The sequence below is a fragment of the Gracilinanus agilis genome, chromosome 6 (assembly GCF_016433145.1).
Source record: "Gracilinanus agilis isolate LMUSP501 chromosome 6, AgileGrace, whole genome shotgun sequence".
Classification (NCBI taxonomy): Eukaryota; Metazoa; Chordata; class Mammalia; order Didelphimorphia; family Didelphidae; genus Gracilinanus; species Gracilinanus agilis.
The window spans coordinates 14,418,630-14,431,252 of NC_058135.1; the positions used below are offsets into that span (position 1 = coordinate 14,418,630).

The 12,623-nt window shown below is 42.0% G+C and overlaps 1 pseudogene; it reads left to right on the forward strand.

Moving 5' to 3' along the window:
- The first annotated feature begins 788 nt into the window (after positions 1–788).
- Positions 789–1,056, forward strand: LOC123252989 (annotated as a pseudogene).
- The last annotated feature ends 11,567 nt before the right edge of the window (positions 1,057–12,623 follow it).

Here is a 12,623-nt window from a genome sequence, read left to right on the forward strand (position 1 = left end):
AAACTACATCGAGGAATACAACTCTACAAGCTTTTACATCACAGAGATTGTCACAATACCAAGCCGTGTTGCTAGGGAATGAGAATCTATCATTTCATCGATGAGAGAATCTCAACCCAACTACCTTAATGCCAGACCTACCATTACAAGGTGAATGCATCCATATCTGTGATGACATTCTACAGATAGTGCAGAAAACCAGAGAGGATCTGATTGATATTCTCCTGGATAATTCTGACATGACACTGTTTACAGATGGATCTTCATATTTAGTAGATGGCATTAGGTTCATGGGGGCAGCCGTAACAACACAAGATAAGACGCTGTGGTATGCAGCATTACCATCCAACATCAGTGCTCAAGGGGCAGAAATCTTAAGCCTCACAAAGGCTCTCCAGTTACCATATAGACAGACTCAAAATATGCCTTTGGAGTAGTCCATAGCACTGGGGAAATTTGGAGACATCATGGATTTATAACAAGCAATGGAAAGCAGATAGCATATGGAAAATTAATTAGTGATCTCCTGGAAGCTGTCCAGTTACCTAAACAAGTGGCAATTGTTCATTGCAGAAGCCATAGTAAGCTAGTAGATACAGTGTCGCTAGGCAATCATAGGGCAGATGTAACAGCCAAATTTGGGGCAAGACATAGACCTTCCCATTCATTCTTAGGGGAGGAGCATCCACTGGACAACTTGAGATTTACAGCCTCAGCAGGTTGGTGTTTTCGGCAGAAGGTATGTGTAAATACCTATGTATTAAGACAGTGGATATTTTCAGTGACAAATGAAAATGGCCAGCTCATTAAGAGGAGAAGTTTTGACTCTTTATAAAAATCTGCTGCATGTTGGAAGAGACTATCCAAAAGAATATCTACTTTAAAAGATGTTTGAAGGCAGCATTCCTTAAAAACAAAGATGTGGAGGACCCAGAGAAGATCAAAGAACTTATTTTACAAGGAGAATTTGTAATAAAAGAACTAGAAGCCTTGTACTTCCTTAGAAAATACAGAGCTATGCAGCAATGTTACTACCAAGACAACGAAACTAAGTGAATTGTTATTGTTGCTATTGATCAATTAAGATAGATAAATCTACCTAACTAAGTAATCTAAACCCACGTTCTCCTCCCTCCACCCTGGATCCCTGGCTCCAAAATGAGTCTCTGGTTCCAGTCTTTGCCTCTTTTATATAGGGCACAGCCCAACTGATGATTGGTCTCATGCCCCAGGATGACATCAGAAATCTCCCAAGATTCCAAGTGTCCAACTGCAAACTGTGCCCATAGGCATGGCTTCTTGCAAATCCTTGTAAAACTTAACTTACAATTGTCAATGTGCCTAGCAAACATTGATTTGCTCTCTCTCATTCTTATTCTCTCTCTATCTCTTTTATTTCCTGCTTATCTCTAACTATTGTAGTTTAAAATTATCCATTGGGGAGACTATGGGAGATTGTGAAAAGGGAATCCTTTATCCTCTTTGCCTAGTTGGAGTTGACACTTTGGTTAACATTAACTTAAATACCCCTTCTTAGTATGTCACTAGACTGAAGACAGGATTAACTCTCCTTTGTCTACCTTTTAAATTGAATCAACAAAAGATTGAACACCCTATTTAGTGTTAGGTGAGAAACCAGCAAGATAGTTGGAGAGCTCCACCCTTTTTTTTTTTTTTTTACTTAATTAGTCAGAAACTTGTTAATTCTTTTAAAAATTCACACAAGAGTTCACACCCTCAGAAACTGTCCAACCAGGAAAATGTGAACCTTTTTGATGAGAAATTGACCTTCAGAAGGAGAGAAGTTGATCTGACAGACACTGTCCCCTGGTCAGTGCTAGACAATTTGGAAACTGTGATTGGCCCCTGTAAAGAGGGGAGGAGACAAGAAGTCACCATAAAGGCAAGTCCAAACTTCCTCAGAGGAGATTGTCTTTGAGAAGATAGTCTGAAGAGATTGCCTTCTGGAGATTGTCTTCTGACTGGGAAGATTCTTTGAGGGAGCTTTGCTGGAGACTAAAGATCATGGGCTTGGAGCTTGACTTCAACTTAGACTCTGACTCCTGGACTACTTTGTTGGGTGAGTGAAAAGGGATGACTCCTTTCCTAGTTTCTGGAGAGACTAGTTTCCATCTTGGAGGAGGCCATGGTGGTTACTCACCATCAACCCTCCTAGCTGAGGACTAGTATAGGTTTTTTCTCTAACTTCTTTCACATTTCTTTATTTTATTGTTTTCCCTCTATTTTGTAAATAAATTTCTGACTCAAGATATAATAAATATTGGTGACCACATAATTTCATAAAATTATTATCCAACCATTAATTTTCACCTTTATAATGTAATGTAAAAAAAGCAGGCGTAGCAATCATGATACCAGGCAAAGTCAAAGTAGAAATTGATCTGATTAAAAGAGATAAGGAAGGAAATTACATTTTGTTAAAAGGTACTATAAACAATGAAGTAATATTATTACTAAATATCTACGCACCAAATGGAATAGCATCTAGATTTCTAAAGGAAAATTTGAAGGAGCTCAAGGAGGAAATAGATAGTAAGACCATACTAGTAATGCAAGGTGACTAACAGAAACCTTTTGCTTCTGTAATTTCAAACGGTCATAGAAAGTCAGTTAGAGGTCTTAGAATCTTCAGAGAAAGTCAGTTAGAGCTTGAAGCTATAAATAGAGGTGAAGTACCAACTGACAAGGCTTTTGCCTTCTGGCTTTCGCTTTGGCTGGAGGCTTTTGCTTTTTGAGCTTTGGCTTAGCCTGTTGGCTTTGGCCTTTTGGCTGTGCTTTGGCCTTTTGGGTTCAGCATTGGCCTATGCTTATTTTGTCTTGGGGAAATTTGAACCTAGCCGATTTTTCTGGACCTCTCCCTGATCTCTCTTCATTTATATCCCTCCCTTTCCCCTGAATTTCCCTTTGGGCCCTGGAAGGGAGGGCTTGGTGATTGAACATTGTGAATTTAGTTTCTGTAGGCAAGTAGGGCATCCTCAAATAAATCACCCCTAGTTTAGTAATTTGTTAAATACTTTACTTTAGGGCAGTCAAATCTTCCTGACTGAGAGAGCAGGCTCTCTCAGTCTAAACTTCTCCTGCAACCCATCCCCCACCATCAGCCCTTTCCCTAGCAGCAGTTAGAAAAACCTGAACCTATTTCCCTCTGATTAACCTGACATTAATAAATCCCCTTGTTACCTACTCAAAGCCTCTGGTGAATCATTGCATTGAAGATTAAGGTAAGGGCTAAAGAAGGGAAGGAATAATTTTCTTTTATTTCTTGAGGGAACTGGAGGCATCCATCTTGGTAGGAAGTCCTTACCCAAGACTTCCTGCAGCCATCAGTTTCACTGGCAGGGAGGAGCCCTTTCAACTCCTCCTTCAAGGGACGTTAGAAACTAAGAAGTGAAAAACCCCAGCCTTGATCTAAATATTTCTTACTAACCTAATTTCTCCCTGTATCCTCTGTCTCAAGCCTCAGTGAACAAACCTGTTTGAGCTGCCCTCCTGTATACTCCATTTCCCTTATCTACCTACTACCTTCCTATATACCACCTTCATTCCTCCTCCATTTACCTTATTATCACCTATTTCCCCTTTATCCCTCCTTACACCCAAATTGCCAGAGACCTGCCCAGAGATTACCTTACTTTTTAATAACATTATGCACCAAATGGTATAGCATCTAGATTTCTAAAGGAAAAATTGAAGGAGCTCAAGGAGGAAATAGATAGTAAGACCATACTAGTGGGGGAATCTTAACCTTCCCCTCTCAGAACTAGATAAATCGAACCAAAAAATAAATAAGAAAGAAGTAATAGAAGTAAATGAAGTGCTAGAAAAATTACAGTTAATAGATATCTGGAGAAAATTGGACAGGGATAAAAATGAATATACCTTCTTCTCAGCAGTACATATACAAAGATCAACAATGTACTAGGGCAGTGATTGGCAAACTATGGCCCATGGACCAGATGCGGCCCCCTGAAATGTTCTCTCCAGATGCTGTGTGACATTATTCCTAATCTGACAAATACAATGAGTAGGATACAATACAATGAAACTTTGAAAGAGTTGCCTTAGAAACAGACTGACAGATGAGCATTTCCTTTCCTTTGGCCCCCTCTTTAAAAAGTTTGCCCATCACTGTACTAGGGCATAGAAATATTGTAAAGAAATGCAAAAAAGCAGAAATAATAAATGTCACATTTTCAGATCATAAAGTGGAAAAAATTAAATTAACAAGGGTCAATGGAAAGGCAGATTTAAAGTTAATTGGAAATTAAGTAATCTAATTCTTCAAAATGGGTTGGTCAAAGAAGAAATTATAGAAACAATTACAGACTTCATTAAAGAGAATGACAATGAAAAGATATCAAAACCTATGGGCCAAAGCAATACTCAGAGGAAAATCTATTTTTCTGAGTGCCTATACCAACAAAATAGAAAGGGCAGAGATCAATGAATTGCGTTTGCAACATAAAAAATTAGGGTAAGAACAAATTTAAAATCCCCAGATGAAAACTAAATTGGAAATCCTAAAAATTAAAGGAGAAATTAATAAGATTGAAAGTAAAAAAAGAGAATCAAGTTCAATTCAAATCAATTCACTGTTGGTAGGTGTCTGCCCAGGAGATTCCAGGTAACCCATAATCTTCACTATGCAATTACACCCCAAGGAACTAATGCCTTCAGCTATATTGCATGGGCAAATCATTTAACATACTTTGCTGCCCTCTTGTTGCTGATTAACCATACTACATGGGCGATTTACTGTACTTTGGTGCCCTCTTGTGTTTCATCAGCCACACTGCATGGGAGATTATTTAGCGTACTCTGGTGCCCTCTTGTGGTTCTTTAGCCACATTGCATGAAGGGATGATTTAGTTTACTTTGGCGCCGTCTTGTGGCTCATCTGCTGTACTGCATTGGGGGGGCGGTGTTTTGGCGCCGTCTTGTGGCTTATCTGCTATACTGCATGGGGGGGCGGTGTTTTGGCGCCGTCTTGTGGCTCGTCTGCTGTACTGCATTGGGGGGGCAGTGTTTTGGCGCCGTCTTGTGGCTCATCTGCTATACTGCATGGAGAGGAGAGTGATTTAGCTTGCTTTGGTGCCCCCTTGTGGTCCATCAGCCATCTCGCATGGGTGATGATCCAGACCCTGACCAATGTATTTCTGTCTGTCCAGAGAGCTGTGGCCATGGTGCCCCTGGGAAAGCCAAGACAGGTTTAGAGTTGTGAAAGAAAAACTTTGCCACAATTCCTTCTTGGCTACCTGATTATGTCTGTAATGGCAGGGTTTGGAGAACACCCAGGAGTGCTCGGGTCCTGAAGACAGTACCCCAGTTCTGGGCTTGGGTTCCCTGAAAGTGAAAAGCTAGGAAGAAAGAGAAATTAGAGGGAAGAGTGGGGTGGTCACATGCTCTCTCCCAGGCTTCATGAGTTCTTTATCAGTGTAGAACAGTGAAAAAAGCTGGGCTTGGGGCCAGATGCCCAGGGTTCCAGTCATTTCTTCAACTCTACTTTCTCATCTGTAAAATGCAAGGCTTGGCTTGGTCCATCTCTAAGTCTCCTTTGTGGTCGAGCACTCAATCCTCTCTGTCCCTGGTGGAGACTCCAGAGAGTCTGTTTACCTGGATGCTCCCACCCTTCCACTTGCTGCAAGGTGAGAGGCTTCTGGGACAGCAGCTTCCATAGACTCTGGGAGAGCTGAGGCCCCTGGCCTGCCCATCTGTGCAGGAGAATCAACTTGGTCTTGTCCACTTTTCTAAACCCAAACTCAAGCAGCAGGCTGGAATAACCCACTGAGGGCACCAGGGCTAGGATTCTCATTCCAAGATGGAAATTTTGAGGGTTAGAGGTGTTAAGTGACCTGTCCAATATCCCACAGCTAGTCACAGGTGAAAGCAGGCCTTGGGCATTCTGTTCTTATTCAATGTTCTTGACACATGCTGCTGAATCACAATGTGAGACAGATTGTGTGGGCCTATCACTGTGTGTGCCCGCAGGAGACAGGCAGAGAGAAAGGGAGAGAAAGAGAAAGAGAGGGAGAGAGACAGAGACAGAGATGGAGAAAGAGAAAGAGGGAGAGGCAGGGAGGAGAGTAAGAGAGAGACAGAGACAGAGAGAGATGGAGAGATGGAGATGGAGAGGCGAGGGGAGGAGATACAGAGACAGAGACAGAGATAGTGCGTGTGTGTGTGTGTGTGTGTGTGTGTGTGTGTGTGTGTGTGTGTGTACTATCTTCCCAGGCAGCCCCTACTCAAAACCCCTCATTGATTCCCTCTTGTCTCCAGGACAGAATAAAAACCATCTTATGACCAACATTCCAGGCCCTCCACAGTCTTCCTCACAGCACCCTAGCCTTCCAACTGTCACCTGGAAACAACATGGCATTTGCTGATAATGGGCTGGTTTTTTCCCCCCTGGGAAACATTTATTTTTCCTACCTCCTACCCCTCCTCTCACCCCCACCCTCCACCCCTGCCCCAGAACACTCTAACAATATTCCTAGTCAAGCCAAAACAAAAGCAAACAACCGGTATTGACCATGTCCCCAAAGGCAGATGTCATGGTGAACCCTGAGTGCATTCCCTTTCTGTCAGGGAACGGGGAACTTGTTTCCTCTAGAATTCCTAGGTCATTCTTTTTCCTTACCTTCTGTCTTAGAATCCATACCAGGTATTGATTCTAAGGCAGAAGAGTGGTAAGGGTTAGGTCATGGGGGTTAGGTGACTTGTTCAGGGTCACACAGCTAGGAAGTGTTTAAGATCAGTTTTGAACCCTGGACTCTCTGGCTCTCCAACCACTGTGCAACCCAGCCACCCCAGAAAACCAAGGTCTTTCTCTATTTGGAAAATGCCCTTCTTCACTTCTACATTGAAGAGTCCCTTGCTTCCCTCAGGGCATAATGTGGGTGCCTGTCTTAAGTCTTTCCTGCCCCAAACTATTAGCTGGATTTTCCTCTTGAAATTACTTTTTACTGACCTAGGAACACAGATTCAGAGTTGGAATGGAATGACATGAGTCAAAGTGGGGCACCATGCTCTCTGAGCATATTTTTCATGTGCTCATGAAGCAAATATCTTTTTAATTGTGTTAGATACTCTGTGTGGGTCTCATTTCCTTCCAATTTGGAGTCTAAGCCAGCTTTGGTCAGAACCAGGCCAGAACACACAGGATGGTAGCTCTAGGATTTCAACCCAGGTCTTAGGGTTTCCAAATCTTGTGCATGTTCCATTCCCCCAGAAGACAGGGGTTGTTCATGCTTTTTCTTTTGTCATGATGTTCTGGTAGACCAATAATTCTTTTTTTTTTAAACCCATAACTTCTGTGCATTGACTCATAGGTGGAAGAGTGGTAAGGGTAGGCAATGGGGGTCAAGTGACTTGCCCAGGGTCACACAGCTGGGAAGTGTCTGAGGCCAGATTTGAACCTAGGACCTCCCGTCTCTAGGCCTGGCTCTCAATCCACTGAGCTACCCAGCTGCCCCCTAGACCAATAATTCTTAAATTGTCTCTTCACAATCTGTTTTCCAGATCTGAGGTTCTGCCAATGAAGTGTTTCATATTTTCCTCAAATTTTTCATTCTTTTGATTTCATTTTATAGATTCTTGCTGCCTTGTGAAGTAATTTGCTTCTAGTTGTTGAATTCTAATTTTTAAAAACTGAATTTCATCCCTGACTTTTTTGTCATCCTTCTCCTTCTGGTCTGATTTTCTTTGAAGATCATCTTTCACCTTCTTTGCCTCGTTTTCAAGCTGATCAATTTTGGCTTTCAAGACACTATTTTCTTGTTTTAATTCATGTATTTCCTTTTTCCAATTGTCTTCAGCCTCTCTTAATTGTTTTTTTAATTGTATTTTGAATTTTTCCAAAGCCTGTGTCCAATTTGCTGGAGTTTTTGTGTTTTTGCTTAGAGTTCCTTGATCTTCTGTTTCATTTGCACTTTATTCACTTCTTGGAAAGAAGCTGAGAATTGTAATTTCTTTTTTCTTTTTCTGTTGTTTACTCATATTTTTTTTCCTGCTTTCCCTCCTTTAATTGACTGTAATCTTGCTCCTCTATTTGCTGGATCTTTGGATTTGGGCTATTTTGTCCTGAATGGGCTCTTTCTCTGCTCTGCTGATTGATTAGGTTAAGCAGATAGTTTTAATGAGCTCTGATGTAAGATCTTCCTCAGCTGGCAACAGAAGTTTGTAGCTACTTTCTCTGCAGTCTATGGTGGAGGAGTGTTGGAGCTTCCCTGCCCTCTGAAGACTTCTTATCTGTCCTATTGATGGGATTAAGCCAGGACAAGGTTGATCTATAGAGTTTGATGTGTCCTGATACCAAAACCTGGAGAGAAGGTGTGTGTGTGGGGGGGGGGGGCAAGATGGAGCATTTTCACTGCATCTAGGCTGCCATCTCTGAGTTTCTCCTCCAGTCACTTCCCTGCCATCTGTGTTCAATGCCTTGAGCCCGGCACAGCTGTGCCATCAAGGCCCTCTCTCTGGACTAGTGAGTTTGCCCACTCAGAGATTCTAGGAGCCAATGGAGACTCAGCATAGCACGTGGGGGAGGGGTCCTGGGATCCCCTTTCTTCCTTACCCTCCAACCCAACAGTTCAAGAATTCAGGCCTTTTTCTTGGTGTACCTCTTGAGCCGAGTACAGCAGGAGGATGCCCCAGCTCTTTCCTGTTGTTAGATTTAGTTTTCTTTCCCCTTGAAATGCTTTGTTTTTTATCTCGGTGTGGAAGGGTATGGAGGTCTGAGGCTCCATCTAAGCCACCATCTTCCCAGCTTGGTATATAGTGAGATGCTGGTTTATACTTAATTTCTGCCAGACTGTTGTCTGGTTTTCTTAGCAGTTTTTCTCAGGAAATGAAAGTCTTTCCCACAGGATTTGGGGTCTTGAATTTTAACAAACACCATGGTACTATATTCTTTGTATGTTGTGGAGCTCATCAACTCCATTGACTGACTGATTGATTGATTGACTGCTTTTTGACCAATACTAAGTGTAAGGTTTAAAGTGAGATACTGTATCTTTTTTCAGGCTTCAGTTGGTGTTGCTGTTAAAACCAGTTGATTTCCAGTTGGGGTTGAGCTGAGGTCTATGTAACAGTGTGGGCCCTGCTCGGGGAAGACTGACAGATACTACTTGGAGACAGATTTACAAAACAAAACCTCTATTTAATAGGTATTAAAGGTTTAGGAAAGGTAAGGATAGATAAATAACAGGTTGAGGATAGGATCCCTAAATCTAAGGGGTCTAAAACTTCTTCCCAATTCCCCTCTGATTCGCGAGAATCTGCTTCTTGCTCAGGTTTCCCTGAGCCTAACTTACAACTCCTTTATCTATCACTAAACCCAAAATCTATACTAAATAATCTATGCTAATTAGTATCCTTATATAAAATTTAAAATTCACTGCCTCCTTGTATTTATTCAGTTCACTCCTCCAACTGCCAGTACTTTCTCAGCCTAGTTAGGCTAGATCAGGCTTCTGGGCCTTGGTAGACCTCAAAAGGCCTGCCTCTACCTTCAGCCGCTCAGAGGGAGAAAAAGACAGGTTTCTCTTCTTTCTCTTGATCTTCACCAAAACTTATTTCTGCTTCCTTCTTCAACTGTCACTCTTGGTTTTCCCAGTTTTCCAAAGTAGATCCAGAGAACAGGATCCAACCAGCCTTTCCGAGGAAAGCTTCCTTCAGAGACTCTTGGCAGTTGGAAGTTCCAACCACTTTCAGTTCCTCAGCATTCCCTGCAAGAACTTTGCCCAAGATTCCAAGTTGGGCCTTAAAAGTATTCTGACACTCTCTTCACTCTGTCCTTAGCTCACTAAACCCCAAATCTATTTAATCCTAATATAAGTAATTTAGATGATTATGGCTTTGCAGTAGAGCTTGCGTTCTAGCCTGGAAGAACAGGAAAGGAGAGTAGAAGCGACAGAACCTCTAGGTGCTTGAAGTTAGGATATTCTGGGGAACTTGAAATGGGATCATTTTGCAAAATGGATGCCTCAGATTATAGCCACAAGGGTTGGAGGCAGTCCAATGGCCAGGGTGAGGTATGCAGGAAGAGACAGGGAGTCCCACAATGAGCTGGTAAGTTGGTCTTCAGTTTTGTTTTGTTTTTTCCCTGCAAGAATGGCTTTTTGGGAGGTTATTCCACTTACTTCTAGTTATTGCTGAGTTTTCTGAACTAACTTTTGAGTATTTAGTGTGTGTGTTGAGGGTGGGGTGGAAAAAGCACTGATTCTGGGGGACCTTTCACTCCAACACCTTTCCTGAATTTCCTCTCTTCAACTAATAGAACTAGAATTGGAAGGAACCTCAGAGGCTACCTAGTATAACTCAAAATTTTATAGAGGACGAAACTGAGGACCAGGGAGATAAAGGACCTGCCTGAGATCACATAGGCAAAAAGTGAGGGAGTGAGGGGGAATGATTTGAACCAAGATCCTCTGACCTTAAATCCATACTTTCCCCACTGACCACAAGTACTTTGATTAATCATGGTAGAGGAGTGTGAAGGGTTAAAATTTTTGAGTAGGAGTTTGACAAAAGTATGGGGAGTAGGTTGATAAAACACCAACATTTAGTTTATTTTGAGAAGTTTGGATAGGAAATAGGAGGGAGGAAAGTGAGATTATCACTCTAATAGCTTATAACTATGTCTAATATCAAAATCCTATACTAAAATGTCTAAGAAACCCTAAATCTAACTGCCTTCTTGTGCAGGTTCTTGCCTGGCAAAACAGACCTAATTAAACTACACTGCTCATCTAGATATTTATTCACTATCTATCTACGTATGCTAATCAATAACCATTAATCACCAACAACCTCCTTCAACCCAGTTTCCTAATCCCAACTGTCAAATAGTCCATCAGTCTGAGACAAAGACAGATGACCTATGGATTTCTGTAGAAATCCATAGAAAAAGCTTTTCAACTCTTAACGTTGCTCCTTATATATGATCCTTGTCTCCTAAGTAACAGAATCTTCAGAACTCTTACACAGAAGCCTGTCGGCTAAAAGGCTCTTACTGAGAAATCTTTCTGCTCCCTTGTCTCTTAAAGAGACAGAAGGAGAGATTAAGAAAACTTTAAACAGGAGTTGGAATTGGGAGCTTGAAGACCTGGGCTTATGTCTCAGCTCTGCCCTTGAAAGAGTGCCATTTTGCCTAGGATCGACTCATCTTTCAGGGCCTTTACTTCCACCTCTGGGCAAGGAGGCTTAGACCTGATACATCCCATCTTGGGACTGTGTCCTACCAAGGCCATTGTTGCTAAGGAGAGACTCACACATGCCAGAATATTCACAGCATCACTCTCTGTGATAATAAAAAGCTGGGGATAAAAAAGGAATTCATTGTTTGGGGAATGGTCTATGAATGTCATGGAATATGGTCATGGCATAAGCAATGATAAATGAGAATTCCCAAAGACAGCTAACACAAAAAAAGATGAAACCATTAATAACATTTCCTACCACAAATTTGCTTTAAAAAACCTATAACTTCTGCCTGCTACTTTCAGAACTGTCTGACTTGTCTGAGCTTCCTTCTCAACTTCTATATTGTCTTTGTATGCCTTCTAAGGAATGTTTTGGCATCAGCATTGCTACAGAGAGCTGCGGACCTTCTAGAGGTGGGGTGGAGGGGGGATTAGAGACCCAAGGCCCAAAGGGGGATGTGAAGATGGGATTAACTCTCCCCTCCTTACTTTTAATCACCAGAAGCATATACCTCCCCACTTTACACTTAAAAGTAAAGTCCGCAACCCATGTGCTAAAGTGGGTGACAACCCAGAAATGACTGACTGCCCCCGGGCAGTCCTAAGAAAATTCAAAAACTACAATTGGCCCCTGTAAAGTGGAGAAAGGCACAGGAAGTGACGCAAAGAAGGGTCTTTAAAAGTAGCTGCAACTTCCTGTGAGTTAGAGTGAGAGTTGGAGCTGGAGTTGTTCGAGCCCTTTCGAGGTTGTGAAAGCTGGTGGAAGATCATTTGGTGAGACTGCTCTTTACTTTGGATTGGTGAGTAGAAAAAGCTGACCTTCCTTTCCTGACTTCCAGAGAGACGAACACCAGATAAACCTCCCTCTCGGAGGTCGCGTGGGTGATACCTAATTTACCTCTGGCCCTGCTGGAGCAGATATTTAGCTCATTAAGCTAGATTTCTTACTCTATCTTCTTTCTCATTTCTCTACCTTACTCGTTCCCTCTATTTTGTAAATAAAACTACTATAGTCATTTTGACTTGATATATATTAATTTTGGTGACCACATTTCTCTTATATATAATCCAACCTTAATTTTTTAACTCTAAAAGGGAGAAAGGGGACGCTGAGAAGCTGAGGCTGAAAGCCAGGCTGGTGGCAGGTTATGAAAGGCCATAACACCTCATGGGAATTGCATATTCCATGGCCATAAAGTAAATGAATTAAGATGTCTTTGGTTGTGCTCCTTAAAGCTCCTCAGGCCCTGTTTCACAAATATGGGATGTTGTTGATCTCACCGGGAGAAATTATTCTTTTAGGCATTAATGCCCAAATCCATTTATCTCCTTAGAACTGAGATCATTTTGCCTCCCTTCCTGGGCCAAGGAGGAAATGGAGGCTGAGAGGATCTGGGGCCTCCA